Source organism: Cricetulus griseus (assembly GCF_003668045.3).
Source record: "Cricetulus griseus strain 17A/GY chromosome 1 unlocalized genomic scaffold, alternate assembly CriGri-PICRH-1.0 chr1_0, whole genome shotgun sequence".
NCBI classification, from domain to species: Eukaryota; Metazoa; Chordata; class Mammalia; order Rodentia; family Cricetidae; genus Cricetulus; species Cricetulus griseus.
Genome location: NW_023276806.1, coordinates 16,984,770 through 17,011,069, shown reverse-complemented (window position 1 = coordinate 17,011,069; position 26,300 = coordinate 16,984,770). Strand labels below are relative to the sequence as shown.

At 40.3% G+C, this 26,300-nt stretch overlaps 1 pseudogene; it reads left to right on the top strand.

The window, feature by feature from the left end:
* Window positions 1–736: 736 nt before the first annotated feature.
* On the top strand, window positions 737–14,786 carry LOC100756912 (annotated as a pseudogene).
* The last annotated feature ends 11,514 nt before the right edge of the window (window positions 14,787–26,300 follow it).

Below are 26,300 nucleotides of genomic sequence, written 5' to 3'. Positions count from 1 at the left end.
TGGTGGGATAGAAATCAAAAAAAGCAGGAATAGTGAGAACCTGAAATGCCTTTAAGAATTCTGTACTTTCCACTCATTCATTTACATAGCAAGTTACATTGTCTGTATTGTTAATCTACTAAGGAGATGTAGTCATTTCTTATGACCAAGAAAAAATGTGAGCATAAATAAACACTCATATTTAATGCATAAAGTCTACAACCTAATCAGAAGTAGGGATAGTTAATGATAATATAAATGCAGTTAATAATAAAATAGTATCTGCTATGGCTCATCTGGTACCCTACTAACTGTTAAGTCAGTCTGAGTATAGCACGTTTTTAATGTCACATGCATAGTATCTATATGGCAATAGAAATCACTTTTTATTATTGGCTATTATTCAGGCTGGGCATGATGTACCAGAACACTCAGACAAGGTGATAGAGAGTTGAACATGCTCTCCCTAAGTTTTGTATATGGAGGATGGTTTTCTATCTACTGAAAATTTAAGTCATTTCCAAGAAACTCTCCTCTCTACTACAGAAAAGATATCTTTCTGAGCTGCCTCAATGTCTGCTTTGGCCACACAACCATGAGACACTGTTTGGATTTTCAGAATCCATGTGAAATCTCTAATCCAAATGATTTTATGGTGAGATAGGAGACAGAAATGGGGGAACCATTGTATTCTCACAGGCTATTCAGCCTGGAATATGCAGTAGCAAACTTGAATTTGTCTTAAATGAAAAAAAAGATGTTCTACAACAGCAGGAGCACCATCAACCACCAGGCCTGGAGCAGCTGCAGTATCCTTCCAGGAACCGAACTGTCATGTTTAGTTGAGTTTAGGAGGACGGCAACTTACTGCTTCTTCTCTAGTCTAATCGAGCAAGTCTCAGTTCAGCTAGAGTAGACACAGAACAAAGAGAAATAGCTTTCATAATTGATTCCATAGGAGGTATTTAGTTTCCTATCCTTAAACTACAGTCTCAGCTATGTGACAGAATTAACACAGTTAATCCAGGAAAAATCCAGCCCCAGAGAGGGTGAATTAGAGGACTCTAGTGAGCTTGTGAGTTTTTTCCAGACTTCATCTGGTCTGTTTGGGATTTCACTCTAGAGCTGAAGTTAGATGGGCATTTCATCACAGCAGAAGAGTATCTGGAGAATGCCCTGAAGCTGACTCCAAGTACCCATGAGTGAGGGAAGGAGAATCAACTATACCCTGCTCAGACTTGACATATCTGCTGAGACTGGATTGAAACCCTTGCTAATGCTCATGACAATAGACAAGTAGCATAATTCTGGCAATCATTATTATTTAAAAATATTCAGAGGCTATGATTTTAAACCACTTTGTCTTAGGACATGTCATATCCCATAATTTTATACCCTTTAGTATATAGGTAAGGATTACAATTAAGGTATCAAGGAAATGCTTTTCTAAGCCATATCTATTTAATTGTTAATATATGTTTTTCACAGCCTATTTTGAGAAAAGTGGTTCATCAAATAAATAAGTGAGAAAACCTAAAATCACAAGGAAATCTACTGACTCAAATTTTTTCTAGCTCAAATAGTTACACCATCCAGTTGATAGATGTGTATAAACTAAGTATCTTGCGGTAGATGGCGATGGGTAACATAGATGCATGTCTCTACTAATGGGCAATATTTCATTTTTCACCAAAATCTCACCCTCTAGCCTTATGTAATCTGGCAGCATGCTTACATTACAAATTCATTACATGAATTATGTTTAGTGGGATAAATAAGTGCCTAGAATCAATAGTTTTCATTCGTTTATCTATTATTTAGGCAAATATTTGTTTTAAATAGCTAATTTATGTCACAGAGTCTTTGTGCAAAATAATATCTAGTCCCATATACTATGTAGTGAGGTCTCCAAACTCACTTCTTACTTTAAAGCTATTGGTACAGCCATTCAGATGAACTGGAGTTGCAGCTTTGAAAAGATCCTTGGAAAGTTGTCAATTGCTTTATCTTCCAGCTCTCTTTTCAAAGAGTGCTCTCTCTCTCTCTTTCTCTCTCTCTTTGTCTCAGGAATCAGTCCCAACATCCAAAAATCCAACATGACCAGAGAATATATCAGATATTTCTTTCCAATACGGAAGGCTTTGTTTTTGATCTGCGTACAAGTGACAAAAGTTTATTATTCAAGATTGAAGAAGTTCCAGAAAGGTAACTAGAATGAAATTTTCAAGTTGAATCAAATATCTTCTGTTCCTACATCTTCACCAATGCAAAGACAAAGACCCTGAGGGGGTAATCACTGTCACAGGAAATGGTGAGTTTCTTTTGACACAAGCATTACTCTGTGGCTTAGAATATGTGATGAAGTTATGATTCTTTTGTGGTCTTGTAAATTTGTGTTTGCTTATGTCAAGTAATATGGAACAACACATGTTTGGATCACACATAGATGTTCCTTACTTGGACTTTCTGTGTGTAAGTGTTTATTATTGAGTTCTAGCAGGTCTCATATAACTATTACCATAAAGATGTCCAGGTGACTGGACAGAAATCTGTAAAATGACTTGGAGTCCCCCAAGAAGAGTGTCTCAGTTTCATTATTTATGGGCTGGCACCTGTCAGAACACAAGAGGTCAAGAATCCCATGCAACTTGAAAAATGAGTTTAAACATGTCAAGTTTGAGAGACAGTCTGCCTGTGTAACCATGCTTTGCCTCCCCACAGATGGGTCTACACTTGGTTCCAAGTTCTGTATTCTGTCTCCAAATTTCTGATTTTTTTCCCTGGATGGACTTGAATTTTCTTTTGGAACTCAGTTTACAAAAGATTAATTTACTTTCTCCTTCCAACAAACTTTTATTGTGTTTTTCTTTTTCCTCTAAGAAGTCTTGAAATCACTTCGTTATAAATACTGATTATTTTTAGTGTATTTAATTTGAGAACTACAAAGGAAAAAAGCTGATTTTATTAAATAGAGATTGATTCTGAGAGGACATGAAAAGAGAACAGAAGATAGGGGAGAAGGAAGAAGTGAAGAGAAATTCAAGATAAAGAGAATTTAGTTGCTTTTGGAAATGCTAGGTCTAAAGCTTATACAAACAATTTGTGAGAACTTTCCAATTCTTACTGATCTTTATCTCAGGACTGGAGACTCTGGTGAAGACCTAATTGGATGCCATCAATAGTGGGACTGTGCCTTGTTTGGAGAATGCAGTGATGAGCCTGGCCCAGCGTGAGAACTCAGCAGCTTTGCAGAAGGCAGCTGACCACTACAGTCAGCAGATGGCCTTGCAATTGAGGCTCCCAACAGACACACTACACGAGCTGCTGATTGTACATGCAGAATGTGAGAAGGAAGCCGTGGCTGTCTTCATGGAGCATTCCTTCAAGGATGATGAGCAAGAGTTCCAGAGGAAGCTGGTGGTAATCCTCCCTAGCACTTACCTTGCTTCATCTTTGCCCTACTGATAAAACTCTTAGACTCTGATTTTTGTCTCAAGGTCTGAATCTTTCTCATTGGAATGCTTATGAGTCACTTGACTTTTGAACTAGAATTTTCCCTTTCTTGAAACAATAGCCTTTCATTATTTTTATTGCTATGAAACAAGCTACATGTGCTTAGTACCTTGAAAAAATATTCATTTTATTAGTTCACAGTTTAAGAGAGAGGTGAAGCAAGAGTGTGTGGATCTCTGATGTATGCACAGCAACTAGAAAATGTGGTGTCAGAGTGGCTTAACTCTGATCTGTATGCCCCACCCCACATGGGGTGGGGGTGAAGGAGGTTGGGGCGGGGGGGCTCTCTGCTTACCAGCACCCAAGGAACCATTGGATTCTTCTATTTTTTTTCTAGCCATTCTGATTTATCTTCCTGTCACAGCCAGATAAAACTTACATTTGGAAGGACTTGGGGGCTAGGTCATTTTGTGTTATGTAATATAATGTCACCACAGGATTAGTATCCATCACATTCACTAGACCAGGGTGTTGAAACCATTGATATCAAGAAACAACTTCAAGGGCATTAGGGTGACCCACCAGACGAAAGGCAGCTTCCCTGAGAGATTTTGGTCTTGGTTTATCTGAATTTGAATCCTGAAGGACAAAAATTTCTTAATTCATATCAAGGAAATTAATTAGATTATCACTCAGGAGCATAAACATACACATAAAGAAACAAAACAATACATGTTCTAGCATCTTGACACTCAAGTTATCATTGGGAGAATCCATAAGTGTTCAAAACTCTCCTGAGAGTACACTTACCTCAGTTCTGAAGAGTTGGTTTGTCAGTCACATCACCTCCAATGTCAGAGGAAATGGACTTATGTCTTCCAACTTGATTTAACAGCTCTAAGTTATGAACCCAAGGAAGTTGACAGACTTTCAGGAAGTCACCCAGAATTGATCAGATTGGGACTCCTGACTCTCTTCCTTTCCTAGTCCACTCTGGGGCTGTCTCATTTCTTCATTCAGGACAATCACAATACTACCTTCTGTCTTCTTTAGGGTTTCTATTGGTGTGCAGAGAAACTGTTAAAAAGTGAAGCATTTAATGAATGTTTCTTGCAGTTTCAGTGGGTGAGTCCATTACCATCATGGTGAGAAGCATGGCAGCATGCAGGTAGACACAGTGCTGGAGAAGGAGCTGAGAGTCCTACATCTGATCTTCTGGAGACAGGAAGTGAAATGTGATACTGGGAGTACCTTGAGCATAGAAGACCTCAAAGGCCACCTCCACAGTGACACACTTCCTCCAATAGTCCATACCTATTCCAACAAGGTACACTTCATTATAGTGCCACTCCCTATGGGGCTACTTTCTTTCAAACCACCACACCTTATTGTTAACAACTTTGGTATGTTTTCTGTTACTCATCCTGCAGGTTGCCATTAAAGAAATGATGGAAGCTTTCATGCTACAGAATGAAGCACCATCTGTCAGTCACTGCTAGGCTGAGGTGGAGAAGCTTGGAGAACCCCTGAGTGAGAGTGTCTTAAGTGGTGCTTTTTCTGTTCCTGTGGGCACAGCCTCTACTTAGAAGCCAGGAATAAGGTTGAGCAAGGCTATGAGCAAGTGTCCTGGAAGGGAGTGAAGGTGAGGAATGATGGCAGCTGTGGTCATGTAGCTAGAGCACAAAGAGCACAGCTAGACTGGTAACCACTAGGTACTGGGAGATCTAATCAAGGTGCAGAGGAGTTCATGGTTGGCAGACACTTGAGCATTTAGTGATGGCACAAGAGGCATCTCAGGGTGACTTGCTGGATTGCCAGTTTAGTCTTCAGGATATCTAAACTGAATAGTAGTACTTCCCATTTTCATGTACTGGGCAAGTGTAATGCATGCATGACCTAACAAATTGCCTAGGACCCCACCACCATTCATTAGCAGATCTGGCAGGTCAGCCATTATATTCTCAGAATTCTCTGTCTTGAAGAATTTTTATGCTTCTGTGCATAATGACTGCAACCAGTTTCCATTTCACTGAGAGATCTACAAAGGTTTTTGGCAACTCAACTAACATATTTGAGCTTATTATAATAAGCATGGCCACAATATTCTTATTTGCCTTGTTATTTCATGAAGGATTAGAAATGCTGAGTAAGAGTACCCATTGGCCATTTGAATGTCCTATTTTGAAAACTCTCTTTTCGGGGCAATTGAATATTATTCTAACAATGCTAGTGTTCCATATTGTATTGTGTGAATTCTTCATTGTCTCCACATTTTAACTCCTTATCAGTATATACCTTGCAAACATTTTTTTTCTTATTCTATATGTCCCTTTCATTTTATCAAATGATTCCTTTACTGTACAGAAATTTTATGGTTGTCTATAGTTTCCCTTATCTATTTGTCTATGGTTTTGGTGCTAAATCTATAACGTGATCACAAAGCCAATGCTACATGGCTTTTCTCTCAAATTTTGTTTTAAGAAATTTTTCTCCACCCCCTGTTTTGAGAATTTAAAGTGCCAGGTCTTAAGTTTAATCCATTTTTAGTTTGTTTATGTGGAAAGTGTGTTACAGAAATGAAATGTCATTATGTCTTGGCTCTTAGCTCTTTTCTATTCATCCTTATGTCTGTTTTTATACCAGGACCATGAGGTATAACAAGAGTCGATCCATAGTCCATAAGGTTAAGATATCTTTATTCAGATAAACACCAGCCAAACACAAGCCAAAGAGTGGCAGGGATTGCAAGGCAGGCAGGACAGAGAGAAGGGAGCCATGTGCCTTGTAGCCTCTTAAAAACCTATTATGCATCATCCTGACTTCACCTTGACCATGCCATGACAGCCCTGGTCAGGCACACCTGTAGCCAGACCTGAGGAGGCATGGTTACATAGTCTCCCTAAATTTCTCCATTTAGTCTAAAAGATGATTAAAACTTAACAGTGTAAACTATCCAAAATTAACAATCATAAAGGTGAAATAGAAGAAGTGACATAGCAGGGAGACTCATATATAACCAAGGCCAAGAAGGAAGTTGGCCCCTTTTTGCTCTTCTTTCTGCTTTCTGCTCTGAGCTGCCATGTGATTCCAGGATGAAGACACCAGTGGAAGGTGTCCTACAGAAGATAAATCTTATAAAATATATAGAATTATGATAATTAAGACTGAGCTATCAGATAAATCCCAGTCATTGGCTGAGCAGCATTTGTACGTAATATAAACTTCTGTTGGTTACTTGGTACCTTATCGTGGTGGCGGGTGGAACTCAGGTGGCCTGGCAGAAATTGGCCATGTGGTGGCAGGGCTTGGATGGCTGTGGCAGAAAGACTTATTATTACAGAAAACGGTGATTACATTGAATAGACTAAATAGGGAGATATTGGTGAAGAGATATGAACATGTAAGTATAAGATGTTAATTTTGAAAGTCAAATGGTGACTATACACAGAATAATCCATGTGAAAGTTAGAAAAAATAGACCTCAAGTGTTATTATAATACAAAGGTAACTTTTGGAGGCAACTGATACATAAACTTCTTTGATTATTTAATTAGTTAATAATGTGGAGTAGATCAAAAGATTACATGCCTTAAACAGGTATAATTTACATTTGTTCATAATACCAAAATAAAGCTGTAGAAAAGAAAACTAAGAAAGCAGCCATATAAGCCATCTGAGATACAAAGTGACAGGTCTTTATATGTTGTCTTAGCTATAAAGTCTGGAACACCCATGAAGGTAGGAAACAAAATATCTTCCAACATGGTAACCAATGGAGGCTGTGTATCTGTGGAATTGCACATAACTGTTTCTGGAGCTGTATCCTGGGGCAGCCTGTAGGCAGTATCACTGGGAAACAAGGCTGTGAGGCTATCAAGGAGGCTGAGGTAAGAGGGTTTTTGAATCTATGAAGAGAATGTACTTTTATTATGGTCATGGAATTGAAGAGACATTGTGGAACAGGACTCAAAAAATTAGAAGTTTTATTAACCAATAAATACCTCAGCAGACGACTAAATCTTTACTACTTGAATTATATTTTCTCTTCTTGGGTCCCCAGGCAAAGGATATTCTAAAGAGCTTTCTAAAGTCACAGGCTACTGTAGAGAACTCCATCCTGCAGACAGACAAAGCCCTTACAGATGGACAGAGAGCCATAGCAGGTAGTTAGAGGGTCCAGCTGTTAGAGAAGTGGGAGATAGGAGAAGTCCTCCTGTATTTATGTTTCTTTCTCTGGTTGACGAATAAGCACTGTGGCCAATGAGGCAGAAAGAGAGGCAGTACTTAGACAAGGAGAATTATGGAAGAAGTACACAGAGAGGGCCTGCCAAAGCAGTCCCCATGTAGCAGCCTTAAGAATAACAGGTTCGAACCCTTCTCCAGTAAGAGAAGACCATATGGAAATACATAGATTAATAGAAATGGGTTAATAATTAAGACAGAGATAGCCAATAAGAAGGCCAAGCCACAATGCAACACTTTTATAATAACTATAGTGTCTGTTTGTTTATTTGGTGCAATGTTGTAGCAGGACCAGGCTGAAAAAATAACTTCTTCTTACAGGTGTTTACATTCTGCAAAGCCCTCTGACTGATGCATAGGTAGCTCATTCTGGAACAAAGAAATTCCTCCTGCTGGAGATCCTGACAGATCCTTGATGTGCAAATAGCAAGGGCTTTGGATGTTGTGTTGTATGTCCAGTCAATCAGTACCTTTCTGTTGTGTTAGGAACCATGATGCTACTGGCCTGGGTTGTGGACATACTCAGAGGATTCCCTATGATCCCAGGAGAGTACAGCTACATTCTGACTGTGATTTCTTCCCTCTCTAAAATATCTGTGGAATAGGTGAGTGGACAAATTAGGAGGTGACTGAGAAGAAACAAGAACTGCTGAGACAGAAATAGAAGGAGCAAGAGCAAGTGATGGAAGCTCAAGAGAAGCTTCCGAGAAAACATTGCTAAACTTCAGGAGAAGAAGGAGAGGGAAAGGGAGACAATTCTGAGAGAGCAGGGAAGATGCTGGAGCACAAGCTGAAGGTGAGTGTGGATGGAGCTTGTTAGTGCTGGACAGACGGTGCTGCGACTCCCCAAGAAGGTCACTGTCAATCTCAAACATGTAACTTCAACTAGGAATGTTTCATCGAAGTTCACATGGGTCTTGCTGAAACTGTGAGCACCCAAGATCCCAGCATCTGGGTAGGGTTAGACTTTTGGGTGCTCATATAACGTCCCTAGTGTTATGAGTTGCAATTTGTTGAGTTTCTAGAATGGTCTCTCATTGGTTGTTCCTTCCCACTAATCTTTCAGATTCTAGGCTTAATCTTCAAAGAGACATGAGATGGGCATATCTAGTGTTTATGCATCATTAATAGCCCAGGTTAAAACAGAGGAGGAGGATGGAGTTAGGAGATGGTTCAGTCAGTAAAGTTCTCATTGTGCGTGGTTGAGAATAATTGGGAAGAAATGACATGTACCAGTGACCTTTGTGCATTTGTGGAAAAGACAGGAGGACTCCTGAGACTTTCTAGCTAGCCAGCCTAGTAGAATAAGCTAGCTATAGAATTGAGGAGAGACCTGATCTTTCAAATGGGGCTGTAGAGGACCTCAGCTGCTGAGGACCCAGGTTTAGTTCCCATCAAGTACATGGCACCTTACATTGTCCAGTACTAGAATTTCATGTGATTTGACACCCTTCTTTTATATCCATGGGCACCAGGTCATGAATGTACATGTACATGTAAGCAAACTACCCAAACATGTAAAGTAAAAGTGCATATATAAAAAATAAGGAAGAATTGAAGAAGATATATGACATCAACCTCAGACCTCCGTAGACATGTACAAACACATATATGTGCATGCACTTACACACATCCTGACACAGGCATGCAGAAAGTGATATTACTTAATTAATTGAAGAACAAAATATAATGATACAATAAAATGAAACAAGGCATAATCTCATAAATTATTCTATTTATTCCTGTGCCTCTTTGATTCGTCATGTAAGTGGGAATAAAATAAATTATTTGTCCAACTTAGAGCTAATTACCAGTGTTCTATATAAGGGCAGCAGTCCTATAATTTGTTAAATACTCAAAGAGACACTTCCTATGAATGGAGAATTAGTTTCTATTCACCTGCCTTCTGCTATCTCTCCTAAAGGGCATTTTTATTGAGTTTGTGTTTTGGGACAAAACACATCACTCTCCATACGAAGATGCTTAGTAAACCTCCCTAATTATGTATAAGCATGGATATTTCTTAAAACATTAAAGACCTTTCTTAGCCAGTAGTGAGGTCGATTATGTACTTTAGCTCAAGTTGTTAAATACAAAAATCTGCCTAAAGTGGGAAATTACCATTATGGAGCCAAGTAGAAATATAATGGTATTTAATAGGGAAAAGCCTTACTTACAGAGTAACTTAGCCAGCCATGGTGGCAGCAGTCTGTACAGCAAGATGAAAAGGTGAAACTGAAAATGAAACCCAGCCACCTGAATCTCTTGCTCCACATCACCCTGACCACACCCTCGCAGGCATAGTCAGGCAGACCTGTAGCCAGCCCCTAAGCATTTGTGGCTACAGGTTCCCCTACATCTACCTGCTAATAATGGAAGATATTTCTCTTTACATATCCAAAAAGAACTGCTTGTTGAAAGATTCAGAAAGAAATCAGAAATGTTACAGAATGAAATAAGTCAACTGAGAGAAGAGATGAGGGGAACTAGAGGGAAACCCTCACTGTTTTCACACATCCTTGACACAGTTGGCAACTGTTTCATATGGTTTCACCAGGAGCTGGTAAAATGCATGGTACAGGGCTAAAAGTTCTCAGCTCACTTATGAAGTAGTCTGAGAGTAACGCAAGGCAGAGCGTGCCCAGAGGCAGCAAGATAGGGAGGCTAGAGAGAAGTGGCTTCCCACATGTTTGCTGCTCCTTAAGAATTCCTCCGGTGTGATCCTCAACCTTCCCTGACCATGCCCTCACTGGCATGGCCAGGCACAACTGTAGTGGCTCCTAGGCAGCAGGGCTACAGTATCTCCCTACAATTGCCCTTTTAGTCTAAAAGAGGATTAAAACTTAATAGTGTAAAACATCCAAAATTAACAATCATAAAGTTGAAATACAAGAAGACACTATAATCTGCTATTGCACATCATAACTATGTCTATTTCAGCTAAGCCCTAAAGTCATGAGGAAAGGGTGTCTAACTTGAACAACTCCTTCCAATCCCAGCTCTAAACAGTAAGAAAGTTATTCCTTACTAGGCTTACATTACCCTAATATACAATAATTCAGAACAGGGGCATAGCATCTTCTAAGTTACTTCCTGCTGAAACGGGATGATGGTAGCCTTGAGGGGTCTTGTGGATATGTTCCAAAGTTTCCTTATAAGAATCCAATAAAAGAATACCATCTGTATAATGATAAACAAGGGATTGTGGAAATTTTTTACGAATTATTTCCAAAGGTTGTTGTACAAAGTGTTGACACAAAGTAGGACTATTTAGCATCCCCTGAGGTAAAACTTTCCACTGATATCTGCGAACTGGCTGTAAGTTATTAAGAGTTGGTACAGTAAGTGTAAATTTCTCTCTATCACTTCCTTGTAATGGTATAGTGAAAAAGCAGTCTTTCAGGTCAGTTACTATGATCTGCCATTCTTTAGTATTAAGGAAGGCAGTGGCATTCCAGGCTGTAGAGAGCCTTATTTATGGCTCTCCGGTCAGTCAGCATTCTCCAGTTACCTGACTTCTTCTTGATGACAAATACAGGAGAATTCCAAGGGCTGGTAGATTGCTCTATGTGACCAGCCTCCAGCTGTTCCTGTATTAACTTTTCTAGAGCCCCTAGCTTCTCAGAGGTCAAAGGCCATTGCCCTATCCAGACAGGTTCATCTGTAAGCCATTTTAATGGCAGGGCCTTTGGTTCCTCTGAAGGTCTATCATTTGTATTTAGTTTTTGTATGGCCTGGATAGTTGGTAACCATTTTCCATAGCGTCTTACCTGATCCTTCCTACTATCCAGCGATTTTCTATAATTCATATCTGACATTCGAGGGATATTAATTTGAGTATTCCATTGCTGTAAGAGATCATGACCCCAGAAGTTAATAGCTATATTTGCTACATAAGGTTTCATTCTCCCTTTCTGTCCTTCCGGTCCAATACAGACCACCGAGTGAACATTCTGTTGAAAGCTAGATAGTGTCTCAATATCCAATAATTGTACATTCACTTCCCTGAGAGGCCATTCCTTTGGCCAGGACTTGTGGGTAATGATAGTAATGTCAGTGCCTGTGTCCAGTATCCCATTAATAATTTTATCATTAATTTTTCCTGTAAGTGAGGTCGCCTGTCCTTGATTGAGATCTGCCAAAATATGTGCTTTTTGTCTTGTCCAGTCTTACGTGTTTCTTTATCACCAGTAAAACTACCATCTATGGCATTGTCATCTTTGACAATTGATGAGGAACTATCTATTCGTTCTGAGACAGATTGTCTCCTACAGTTACTGGAAATGATTGAACCTTCTTTTATGTGGGGACCCCTGTAGTCCCCCCACGGAGTTTCCATGACCTTAACAGGTTACCTTGCATATCCCTGGTCGATCTACACTCATTAGTCCAGTGTCTGCCCTTAACACATCTCCTACATAACCCAGAGGGCAATGACCTTTCACATGAGGGATCATTAGGATTTCTTTGCCTAACATTTCTCTTTATATGTCCCATTCTATCACAGCTGAAACATCTATTCTCCTGATGCTTTCGTGGACTCCTGGAGCGTGCTCTTCCCATTCGAGGCTCTGGTACAGGTAGTGATGAATGCTGGCCTCTTGATACCTGTATGAGTCCCTGTAAGGTGTTTCTCCTTCCCAAGTCCTTCTGTCACTATCTCTCCTAATCTCTTGCTGCCTGTTGAAACCTCTTGGGACAGCTTCTCCTGCCCAGAATCCAGCAACTTGCATGTTATATACAATGTGGGCAGTATGCAGAACCCATTCTTCTAATGGAGCTGGTCTTATCTTTAAGGCAAAAGTATTCTTTTGTATATTGGGTTCGCATTGTCATTAGCTAACATATACATAATTGGATGTCATATCACTGAATCTGTTTCTTGTAAGTCTACTGCTCTGGTCAACTGGTCTAAGAAGTCCTTAAATGGTTCTGTTTGTCACTGTTTTATTCTGGTATAAGCTTCTAGTCATTCACCCGGCTCATGAACCTTATTCCATGCATTTAGTGCTGCTTTCCTGCATGGGGACAGAATATGATCATCATATTCAGCCTGAACCTGTGGGTCAGCATAAATACTTTCTCCTAGGATTTTTTGAAGGGGCATATCAACCCTGTCTTTAATGGCCTTCTACTCTAGGAGCTTCTCTTCCCCCGTGAGCAATGTCTTCCATTTGATTTGGCAAGAATTCTCAAGGACAGCTGAGACCAGTCCTATCCAATCTGTGGGTGTCACCCTGTTAAAGGTGGCCCATGAATGTAATAGCTGTTTTATGTATGGACTATGAAGACTGCTTGAGACAACTGATTCTTTAATTTGCTTAAAATCTTTCAACTGAATTGGTTGCCATACATATGCTGTCTGCCCCTGGAAGTGTCTTTTAGTTGGTTGCTTTTCCACCACCATTGCTGGGTAGACTAATGGTGTGTGCATAATGACTTTAGAATGATCGAAATACCTGTTTGTAGTAGTCGCCTCAGAGTAGAGTGATTCTGCCTCCTCTTTGTCAAATTGGTCCTTTAGCTTAGCCAAGACATCCTCATGGGAGGTTTAAATCTCATTCATAATGAAAGATTTAAGGCATGATATAGAATCCACGATTTGCTGTGACTGTTGCTCTACAAGGTTTTCTAGAAGGGTAGTATGTTCGTCCCTAGCTAGTATCTTTGTGGCATGGAAATTGCCATCCAGGAATTAAAAATTAGGATCCAGGTTGTGATTTACCGCAGCAATCGACTTGTTAGACATTTCTAGTTTGTTATCTCTGTTCTGTAATTCATCTTGCAAGCTTTGAAACTCAGCTCTAATTCTACCATAGTCTCTCTTGCATTTTCCAACCATTTATTTAATGGCATTATCCTGTTGTTGAAGCCTATTTTGTGTGTCCTGTAACTTAGTAGCAAAGGAATAGGAGAGAGAGAGACTAGTTGAGTTTGTAATTGGTTACATATATCCTTTAATTCATCGTGGTCTGCCGCCTGCTTAACCTGTATTGTCTCCAAAATATCCTTCAATTCAGCTCGGTATGCCACCCGCTTAGAATCTAGTGCCTCTGAAATGGAGCACCTCTCTGTATTTATGTTATTATAAATGTGCTGCATTTCAGTATGAGTAGTAGACAGATCTGCCTGTATTGTATAAAACATAGAAAGATGCCTATCATCTCTAGCTTCTGTTCTACTAGCTGCATAAACATATCATGGGTCAATCTGGTCTCCTCTAAAACCTCATTACATAAAGTTTGCATGTCCTGTAGGCAGCTGGGGAAATCAGCCTTCCCCCTGTTCCTGAGGAACGACAATATGTAAATTAATACATTCACAGCGAATAAGGCATATAGCCAATATTCAGCAAGTCTGCTTGTTCCTCTAACATTGAATGTGCATAAGAAAAAGAGGTTATAAAGTGGGAAAGTCGACAGAAATTTGGCCATATTTACCAATGAAGTCATCTCCAGATGTAGTAACCATGTTTGACCAGCAGGTGGCAGAGATGCGTTTATTTTGAGTAGCATCTGAAATTTTCTGAAAAATACTAGGTACAGGGAAACCTTTAGAATGTACCTGGCGGGTGTAGCCGGGCTGTGCTGGTGAGCGCTTTCAGTGGATGTAAGCTGGTAGCCAGTGGTGGCGTCAGGCAGGTGACCGTGCCCAAAGCTAAATTTGAAAGGTTACACGCGGCAGCGGGTGCGGTGCAGGACCTGGCCCGGCTCGGACTGCAGTGGGAGGCCCAGGTGGGAGCACGGCCTGAAGTGGTGGCGGCAGCAGCGGCTCGGCCGGAACTCGGGATCAGGACGCTGTGGTGGAAGGGGACTCCCAGCAGTCCCGTGCTCACGGAGGACAGCTCTGGGCAGATGTGTTGTGGTTGCTGCGGGCTGGGATGCGGGCGCTGGGGCAGCCAGAGAAGCCTCAGGGGTGAGCGTGCTGTGCTGAAGGCAGCAGGAGCGCGCTGGCCTGTGGCAGATAGGGCCGGATGCACCTTAAGTCACCGTTCAGTATGCAGAATAGCCACAGGTGGTCTGGCGCCTTCGCTGCCAACAGAGGTCCGCAAGAGAAGCAGAATGGGTGGTGGGTGTCAGGGCACCAGGTATGAAAGCGAGGACGATCTGTAGTCCGTAAGGTTAAGATATCTTTATTCAGATAAAAACCATCCAAATGCAAGCTAGCTCGTGCCCAGAGTCAGCAAGCAAGGGAGGCCAGAGAGAAGGGGCTCCTTAAGAATTCCCCTGTGTCATCCTCAACCTCCCCTGACCATGCCATCATGGGCGTGGCCAGGCACACCTGTAGCGTCTCCTAGGAGGCAGGGCTACAGTGTCTCCCCAAAGAAGAGTCCCCCAGAAGCCACTGCATGAGACTGTAAAGATGGTACTTAGGTTGCAGTAGAGATGTTGGAAATTCCTGGGAGGTAGGGCATCCATTGAAGAAAGGTACGGTCATGGAATGAGTCCAGTCTAAGGGAAAGCCTAGGTGGGCTACAGCCTCAGAGCTGGTGGGGCAGGAGTACTTGGGTTCTTCAGAACCCAGAAGATTCCATCACAAATTCCTTATACAGAACTGCATGATTTAGGGTTTTCCCAGTGGGGTATTATACTTGTTGTGATATGATCACTCCTTGTTACACTCCCATTATTCCACTTTGGAATAAAAATGTTTAGTCTATGTTAGTGTATCATGGAAGTATGCAATTTGTTTTTATGTTGTAGGAACTCAAAGTTAAGTGATTACAGTGGAATATCAGATAAAAGTTGGGGGTTGGACTCAGCATTCCCAAGAGTGCCTGCAGCCATTGAGAGTTCTAGGGGTTAGAATCCTGCACTCTCACCACCATGAGCTACCAGTCGCCACGAGCTGCCTTCCCGTGACTGTTCAAGTGGTGGGAGATCCTGGGCAGCTGGTGGTAGCGTTATGAATTTCCATGTAAACTTCACAAAGGCTTAAAAAGGGATTTTGAAAACAAAAGAACAGAGACAAGCCTGACTTCCTGGTAGCAGCTTTTTCTCATGTGGTCTCTGTTTTGCTAGAGACAAGCAAAGACTCCAGCAGTTCCTTTAAGAGAGGGTTCCTGACTCAGCATAAGTAGGAAAACCCACAAGGCTCTTAAGACTCCCTGCTGCCAATTATATGGCATGCATAAGCGGCTGTCAGTGGTAGTGGCCACATCTCAAAGGCAGCAGCCTGCTTCTTGATAGCAGCATAGACAAAGGCAGTAAGAACAACTCTCAGTACTGGTTGTAAACATACCCCCACCATCTTGGAAAGAGATTGGCTAAGAAAGCCAGTTCTTTGATTTTACCAGTGTTGTTTAACAGATAAAATCTTGTGTGGCTAGAAAAATGTAAAGATTTACAATAAAGACAGTTTCAGATGAAGAAAAACCTCTAAAGGTTTACAGTGTGTTTAAAAATATACATTGGCTTGTGAGAGAAACAGAAACAGGATAAACAGGATAAAGTGTTTTTAAAAAAGGAGAACGAAAGTAGCTGGGTGTGGTGGCACACACCTTTAAAAAAAATTCTAGCACTCCAGAATCAGAGGCATAAAAGAATAGCTGGGTGTTGGTGGCACATGCCTTTAATCCTAGCACTTGGGAGGCAGAGGCAGGCAGATCTCTGTGAGTTCAAGGCCAGCCTGCTCTACAGAGCAAGTTCTAGGACAACCTCCAAAGCAATACAGAGAAACCCTGTCTAATAAAAGGAAAAAAGAAAAGTAAAAGAAATAGAGTAATGAAAAAGCCAGGTAAAGATAAATAATACTCACAGAGTCTGGATACTATATTCTATATTGTTGGCTTTAAACTGTTTGATTGCCAAGGAAAGAGTTGTAGCTGCTAAAATACATTTCATTATAAGCGCTGCTGAATTAATCCAACTTATACATTTTAAAAATGCTTTGACTTCTAAGTTTTAATATAAGGTCAGGTTACTTGCGAAAACAGTTTTTGCTTGTGTTCCAAAGAAAATGGAAAGGTATATGTTCCTTCCATACAAATAAGGTTTGATCAAGCAAGACCCCCTGAAACACTGTCCCAGGTAATCCAACATCTAAAACAGCTGAGACGATGCAGTCTTGCAGACTACAAAGGCAAGGACACAGTGAGATTTCTGTATTTTATCATAATCCGCATGGTATGGACATTGCCCCCAACCAGCAGGAAGCAGTTTGGAATGAAAGATGCCCAAATTCCCAAATGTTTTTTGTAAATGTTTGATTTCATTTAAATGGGGTTGGTTATAAATGGTAATGAAGACCCTTGTTTTTATTTAGACAGAAAAGTGGAGATGATGAGGGAGGTGCTTCTGTCTATATGTTTATCTTATTGGTTGATAAATAATGTACTGTTGGCCAATAGCAAAGCAAGATAGGTGGAAGGAGGAGTCAAGGAGGATTCTGAGAAATGTAGTAAGTGTTGTGATCCAGGCAGGAAGTGACATAGCAGGCAGACTCAGAATATAAGCAGGGACAAGAAGGAAATCATGCTCCTGCTCTTCCTCTTTCTCTTGCTCTTCCTCCTGCTCTCTTCTCTACAGAGCCACCATGTGATCCTGGGAAAAGGATGCCAGCAGAAGGTGTCCACAATGAGATAAATCTTATAAGATATATAGATTTATGATAATTAATACTGAGCTAGCATATAAGAAATCCAATTCAATTGGCCAGCAACTTGTAAACTAATATAAGATTCTGTGTGTTATTCTGAGCACCCACATGGCAGCACGGCTTTGGCAGACTGAGTAAAGATTTATCTTTACACCTGTTAGCATGAATTTCAATAATCAAGACAGAACTGATTCATTTCAAACTTCTGTTTGTTTGTTTGTTTCAAAGGGGATATTATTAGAAACACATACAAAAAAAAAAAGAATTATAGCTCAGTGGTATAGCCGGTGCTTGTAGAGAGGAGACAGGGTGGATTAATTTAAACAAAAATAAGTTGCAAGCTTGTTAGAGAACACTAGAAAGAAGGAAGCAGGAATGGTAAGAAGGAAGCACTGCACAGACCCACTAGCCTCTGCATCTTCAGACTGAATTTTCCTGTATGAGCATGCATTGTTTAGGGGAGGAAGGAAGGGCTTTGGCCACCTGACCACATATGGTCAGAGGCCTCCATGAAGCAAAAAGTGGTAAGAGATAGGCGTATGTATGTTCAGTGCCCATTCTCTGGAGTGGACATCAGAGCATAGGCAGCATTCTCTGTAGAGTGAGGAACATGGGACAATAGCTAAAGATCATAGAATATGACATAACTATCATTAACTATTAGGTTTCTTATTATGCACCCTGCTCATGAAAGTTTACATCTTTTTAAACAACCATCACCTTCATGAATTTTTTATTTCTATCAATCCTCAGGTCAATAAGCCAACTCTTCACTGTCAATGTTGCAAAGAATGCCCACTGTGATTCTCTAGTTTTTCTCATAATTTAGGATGAGATTCATTCACATATCACTAAGCACGCTAGTTAGAATCATCTTTGAAATACTTGCAAGTGTCTACTCTATGCAATGATGTGGATTTTTGTGGCTTCCAAATGCCTGTGCTGAAACCTAATCCCTACCATGGTAATAGTTTATGAAGGGAGGCCCGAAAATGATTAGGCCATGAAACAGGAGTCCTCATAAGGGAACCAAGGGACTGGAGTCCTTCCATTGCACCACAGAAGGACACAGCTGAAGACCATCTATAAACAGAAAATGGGCTTTTGCCAGACATTCAGTTTGCCAATAACTGGATCTTGTCCTCCAAAGATCACAGAATTGTGAAAGCAATGTCTGCTATGCCAACAAATCCTATGCTTTACGTGTTTATTTTAGTGATCCTAACTAACTGAGACACCCTAAAATAATATAAAATTGATTACTACATGGACCAACAGATGCAGTTACAGCCTGTTTCTGCTAAAGAACTTTACATTCCTACTTTATCCCTTGAGAAAACACTTTCATTATCTTCTGCTATTGTGTCAAAAGAAGCTATTTTCTGTCCAAATCAGGTTCATGAACACAACCCACATTTCTCAATATTCTCTGCTCTCTATCTTTCAGTGTAAGAACCATAAACAACTGAACATTAATGCCATGACAGTTGGCATACAATCATCAATTCTTAAATGTATATCTAACTGCTAATCTGGAGATTGTTTCAATACCTAGGAGAAAATTATTTCCTGAGGATCAGAGAAATGGCTCAGTGAGTAGGGATGCTTGATACCAGGCCTGACTATATGATTACCAGGACCCACATATTGGAAGAGGAGAACTGACTGCCACAAGTGGTCCTCTGACCTCCATACAGGTTCTGTTGTACATATGTATTCACACACATGTATATTTTTCACATACAAAAAAATAAAAATATATCTCTTAAAATAATGCAGTTTACTATATTTTACAAAGGAGAAATTACTTAGTACAAAACAGGAGTTTTTATATAACAAATAAATGATGGAAAATATTTGCTATGCTAATCAAATTGCACTATTAAATTTAACCTCCAGACTCATCAATAACCTAGAAATACTGTCAACTGTACAGCATGTATTCTTTTGCATCTTATGTTTTATTACTGAATTATAAGATATTTATCAGCAGACTATGAAATAAGGGATTCTCAAATATCACATCCAAATTTATCTGTAGGAGGCAAAGCTTCCTATTTAAGTACAGGTTTGGAAAACAGAAAATCAATTTATATTTCAGGTAACTTATACATTTTACCAACAAAAGTGTCCTCTCTATAAGAATATAGAAAAGAATATTATTCTATTATTAAGGAAGCAGAGCTGGGTTTGGGCAGGCAGGAAAGCTGCCAGTGCCTAGAGAGCAGGTATGACACTTCCTACAGGTGATTTCTCCAAACAAAGGATAATTTTTATCAGAAACATTCTTAGTTGACACATGGCTTGCTGCTCCTGGCTGAAGGCTACCTTGTTTTTCCACAAAGGAGGCTCAAGAAAGTCATAATTAGATACTGAAGATGGGGGGTGTGAAAAACTGTTCAATGGCTATGACATGGCCATGACACTCATAAGCTAAAAGCACCTGTTGGTTGCCAACATAGTGTTCACCCAAGACTGAGCCCACAGACATTCAGTCACAGGTAGAGGAGGGGCTCATGGGCCAGCCCTGCCAAGGGAACCTATTGGCAGTTGAGAGCTGCTTGAGAGAAAGTCATTGTCTTCTGTCATGTACTCACTGCTGAGTTCCTAGTGCTCCACTGGGCACCTCCCCCTCTTGTCCACTAAAGTGACCCTGTTTAAACCTTGTGGGTCACAAAGCAGAACTGAAAACAAAACAAGATGCGAAAGTGGAATGTGTGCTTGGTGGCAGAAGTTCAGGGTGGGGTGAGAGGAAGACAAGAGGGGTAGAGGGATGAGTATGATAAGAGCATGGTGTATAAATGTATGGAAATGTTGAAGAATAAAATTAAAAGTATATGAAATAAAAACAAAGAAGTTGATGATATTGGGCTTTTACATGGTCAACTTCTTTGTGCCCTCCTTTAGGCAGAGACCTATGTGTTTACCCTTAGGCACTACTGTACTGTATGTAGTTGATCTGAGACCAGAAAAGTGATTAGTAGGAATTGTGAGAGCACTTGAGAAAGATAGATAGATAGATAGATAGATAGATAGATAGATAGATAGAACATATGATTACAGACTGGAGAAATGTGCCTGTGACACCTCTAAGTGACAGAATTGAGCCTGTGTAGGAGTTTATAGTAACAAGGGTTGGAGTTTGCAAATAAGATTCTGGGAAGCCTACCTGCACTGAGCCTGAAAACAAGGCTGCTTTTTGTCTGTGTACAGGCAAACTCAAAGCAAGATCATTGCTGTGATGGGGAATGTACTGTGTATGTTTATCATTTTGATTGTTAAATAAAATACTGTTTGGCCAATGAGACAGCAAGTAGATGGGACTAGGAGTCAAAGAGGATTCTGGGAAATGTAGTAGAGAAGTGCTGATCCAGGCAGGAAATGACATAGCAAGGAGACTCATTTAAGCGAAGGAGAAACAGGAAGGGTCCGTTTTTCCCCTCTGCTCCTGCTCCAGTGGCAAGATGTGATCCCAGCAAGGAGGGATGGCAATAAGGTGTCTGATAAGATAAGTCTTGAAAAATATATAGGTTTATGATAGTTAAGACTGAGTTAGCAGATGAGAAGTCCTAGTCATTGGCCAAGCAGCTCTGAACCTAATACAAGTTTCTGTGTATTCATTTAGGCCCTAACTCAGGCAGGCGGCTGGCATAAAGCTCACATGTGGTGGTAGGGCTCAGGAAGCATTTGGCAGAAAGATTTATCATAACATTGCTGCCTTTGAGAGTGACACTTATCTCCAAGAAAAAAAAAATTGCACCAGAACAAGACACAGCTACAACATGGAATGCCAAGTGTAGGACAAGGCTTCATAGAAGTTATTTCTGACCCAGGCCAAAACCATTTTGACTGCTGAGACATCCATTTTCTTAGACTGAACAACTACTGGATCCTTGACCTTTCCATCAGGAACAAGCCATTGTTGGACTACTTCAAGGCCAATGCCTTGCTAAGCACAATATGCTCCAACCTTAATTAGACTAGGACACTCAAACACTGTGAATGAGAAGCTGCCAATGGTTCTTTTTAGCCATTGGGAAATTGTATTAAGCTTAGTAGTTCAGTAACAGGCCCCAGACTCACTCATCTCTCAAGAAACATGCTACAAAGAAGAATTTTGTTTTCATTTTTCCTTACATTCTTCAAGATTCTCAAACATACAAACATGTACATAATTTGGTGTTATCTCATGGAAACAGATTGTACTGGTCTAAAGAAAATAGCAGCTGATTTCCTAGCATTTAGAGTTGTTCTCAAGAACGGTACATTCATTTTCACTTCCAAAAATATTTCGCCTTTCCAATCTCAACACAAGGACTGTTTCTTTCATTTCTCTAATTCATTTAATGTAGATTTATATCCTTCTTACACTGTATAGTATGGAGAAGCATTGGTTTTATTCAAATGTATTTCCAATTCTGGATTCCATGCAGTTTCTTGCTGTTGTAGTTTTAGGATACCACAAAGTCTTCACTCATGTTCTCTCTGAATTCCTTTCCTCCTTGGACAAACAGGATAATGAGTGACTCATACCAGCAAAGAAAGAAAGTTATCCAGTTGCTACTTTAACTTTCTGAACTCACAGATTTTCACAGTAGCTTTTGAATTTCCAGTTTTATTAGAATGATGGAGTTTTAGATAGAACTACTGTTAGTGGCAGCAACAGAGCCTTTGTCTGGGGCTCCCAGTACTTTTAAGAGAAGCCACTGTAACTAAGAAAAACCAGTATTTTGGTGACCAGTGTGTGGCCTGAGTTTTCAACATGGCCTGAGGAAGCTAAAAGAAAAGAAAGAAAGAGTAAATAAATAAAAAATTTCACCTCCTTTAAGAAGCTATGTCATACAGCAGAGCATTTAACATCCTAGACATTGAACAGAAACAAAAAGCTTAGTAAAAATGCCTGCCACATTGCAGGACATCCAACTTTCTAGAACTGGGCTTATTGAATGCATTCCCTGGTCAAATGCACTTTAAAATGGAAGGCAGAAAAATGAATTGCTTTGGGAAAGATACTATGCTCTTGTTTCTACAGGAAACAAAAGGCTGTGGATCCATTCAAGTTCAATATATATCATAATTGACTGGAGGGGACTTGAAAATCCTGGATATGAATATAAAGTAATAAACCTAGGTATATATATTTACCTGCCCAAATAAGGAGGACCCTAAGAGAGATATACATGGTCCCCTGGAGAAGAGGAAAAGGACAAGAAATGAGAAAATTGGGAATATGGAGGGAGGGGAGAGGGAACTAGGAGAATGAGTAAGGGTGAAGAGGAGGGGTGAGGAGGACATGAGGGAGGAAGGAAGTTGAGTTGGGGGAAGAATAGAAGAGAGCAAGATAAGAGATACCATAATAGAGGGAGAAATTATAGGTTTAAAGAGGAATCAGGCACTAAGGAAATGTCTGCATATCTACAAAGATGACACCAAATAACAATTTAAGCATTGAGAAGACGCTACCTTAAATGCCCTCATCTGATAAAGAGATTGATGACTAACTTATGTGCCATCCTATAGCCTTCATCCAGCAGTTGGTAGAAGTAGAAGCAGACACCCACACCTAAACACTGATCTGAACTGGAATCCAGTTGCAGAGAAGGAGGAGTGATGATCAGCCTAGACTGGTAAAACCCACAGAAACAGCTGACTTGAACAAGGGAGAGCTCTTGGTCCTTAGACTGATAGCTGGGAAACCAGGATGGCACTGATCCAGACCCTATGAACATGGGTGTGCTCCCACAAACGGATACTTCCTGAGCCTAGATGCATGGGGATGGGCATAGGCCCTATCCCAAAGGATATGATAGACTCTGAAGACCCACTATGGAAAGCAACACCTTCCCTGGGGAGCACAAAGGTAAGGGATAGGTATTGTGTTAGTTGGGAGGGGGCAGTGGAAGAGGTGAGTGAGAGGGAACTGGGATTGACATCTGAAATAATCTTTCTAATTCAAATAAAAATATCTCTGTCTGGCTTGTGTACAACACACTGTATATACCTGTGTTACTGCAGATATATATGTTAACTTTGAAAGTTTGCCTGTTTTCAGAACAAGGGGCTAGAAACTAATGAAAATGGGTGGCTCAGATGATCCAAGCCCTCAGAGTGTCTCTATTGAAGTTCCCTCAGATTTCTGCATCCAGAATAGCTTCAAGACTTCAGACTGTGATGGTCAGGCCTCAAGAATATTCTAGGTAGGAATGTAGGTAAACTTTTGTTTTCCCATGGCACAAACACTAAACAACCATTTTACTATTGTGGGAAATTACCAATACGGAGTCAGGTAGAAATATAAGGGTATTTAATAGGGAAAAGACTTACTTACAGAGCAACCTAGCCAGCTGGCGTGGTAGAGGTCTGTACAGCAAGAAGCAAAGAGAAACCGAAACCGAAAACGCAGTCCTACTACATCACTCTGACCACGCCCTCACAAGCCTGGTCAGGCACACCTGTAGCCAGCCCCTAAGAAGGCATGGCTACAGCTTTCCCTACATGTTGCATTTAGGTTTCCAAGAACTTAATCATTATTTTAATTTTCTGAGGTTCCCTAAAAAATAACTTTGCCCACAGACAACAGGAAGCCATCTAGAGAATATAACACTCACATTCACAAGAGGTAAGATGGATGGTTTTAGGTCATTCAGTGGGTTATGGATGTTTATCATTGCTTAGAGGGGTGTTAGTACTATGGGATAAAAAGACATCTGTTAACCTCAAATATTTTACATTGATATGGATTTTGGTATATGGATGCTAATTGAAAATTATTTTTGTTATACTGTGTATCAGTTTCTTAACTTGATTGGATATTGTATTATGAGGTTCATTTAAAAATATAATGTATGAAAAGAGGTGCAGATAAGTAGTTAGTAATTTATGACAATCAAGCTTGTAGTCATTTTAGGTAGTTTTTCCACACTGTCCCAACTAATACAGACATGCTAAGCTCCCCAGAGACACCAGCAAAGAGAAAATTGGCCAGTTGCTGTTATAGCTCCCTGAGCTTGCAGGTTTTCACCCTAGGTTTTAAATCTCCAGTTATATTAGAATGATAGAGAATTATTTAGAACTTCCTTTACTGGAAGCAACAGAGCCATTGTCTGGGTAACAGAATTGCCCCCACCAAGCTATGGCCTTAGTGGATGGGCCACTGGCACTTTAAAGCACAGCCACTTTACAGTAAAATAGCAAAGAACAATTGTTATATACACTGTTACTTGAACTTAGATAACAGAATTCTTTAAGTTTTTATATTTTTCTTTTTTTAATTAATATTTTAAGTTAAAAACTGTCTTAATTTACATACCAATCCCAGTTTCCTCTCCCTCCCATATCTCATTCCCTCCAATTTTCCCCAATCTAGCCCCCCATCTGCTCCTCAATGAGGGTGAGGCCTCCAATGGAGGTATCATCAAAACCTGTCACATCATTTGTGGCACGACAGACGGGTTCCCCCTTGTATCTAGGCTGAGAGAGTATCCCTCCATAGGGAATGGGCTCCCAAACCCCATGGTGCACTAGGCATAAATACTGGATCCACTTCCAGAGGCCCCATAGACTGCCCAGGCCCGCCCAACAAACACCACTGGCAGACTGTCATCCAGGAATCCACAAGGATGACTCCAACTGAGAATCTAAGCAACAGTGGAGAGGCTACCTTAAATGCCCTTCCCCTATAATGAGATAATGTATACCATAAATGCCATCATAGAGCCTTCATCCAGTAGATGATGGAAGCAGAAAAAGAGCCCTTGAACAAAATTTTTTGTGGCATGATAAATGTTGTAGGATTTAGAATTAGATATTTTTAGTTTTAAAAATTGTCTTTTGAGGCTTAATAGGTTTCAAAATATATTTTTATTATGTATTTGCTTAAAAATACAAATTACTGGGTTTGTTCAACATTTTCATAGGTGTATATCATCATATGTGTTCCAATTTGCTTTTCTATTGCTGTGATAAAACATAGAACAAAAGCAACTCAGGGAAGGAAAGATTTATTTCTTCTTACAGGCTATGCTCCTGCTTTTGCTGGAAGTCACAGCATGAACTCAAGGCAGGAACTGAAGCAAAGACCATGGAGGGATGTTCCTTAATGGCTTGTTCTCCTTGCTTTCTCTGAACTTTCACATACATCTCAGACTGACCTGCGTGGGAATGTCATGACTCACAGTATGTTGGCTTCTCCTGTTTCAATCATGAATCTTGAAGAAGTCTCACAAACCAATCTGATGGGGGAAATCCCCCAGCTGAGATCCCCTCTTCTCCAGTTTATGTAGGTGTGCGTCAAGGAGACAACAACTATGACATCACCTCCCTCCCCCGACACACACATATTTATCCCGTGTCTACCTCTTTTCCCACTGGTCCTCTTTCTTGTCTTTAATAGTTCCCTTCTTCTGTGCCCTCTCTCCCCACCCTACCCTGTCTGTGTGTTCAATTCAAATGAACACGTGATATTTGTCAGTCTCTGTCCCTTCTGTTATCTGACCCTGATTCCTCTCCCTCAGCTATATTCTTTCCTCCTCCAACTATCTGCTTCCTTTCTCCACCCTGCTGCTATGCCATGCATATCATATACCTGTATATGTAATAAATACAGTATTTGAGAGGAAACATGAGACAATTGTCTTACTTCATGTAGCACAATAAGCTGCACTTGCATCCATTTTCCTAAAAACTGCTATTCATGCACCATCTCCTTTACCATTCACCTGTTGCAGAACACTTTTGCTTTCTTCCATCACTTGACTGTTGTGACTAGCTCATCAATAAACATGGGTGTGCAAAAGTGTTTTTGTGATATGCTACTCACAATCCTTCAGGTATGTTATTATATAGAATAAATGTAGGAATAGCAAATGAATGCAATGAATGGTGGAGATAAAAGAAAATAATTAGATGTAAATTAAAATTTTTAAAAAGAAAAGAAAAATATTGTGAAGGGGAAAAGAGAAAGAGATGAAAAGACTGATGACTCAGTAATGAAAATACTTGTACACAGAACCAGATATCTTTTAGAAGAA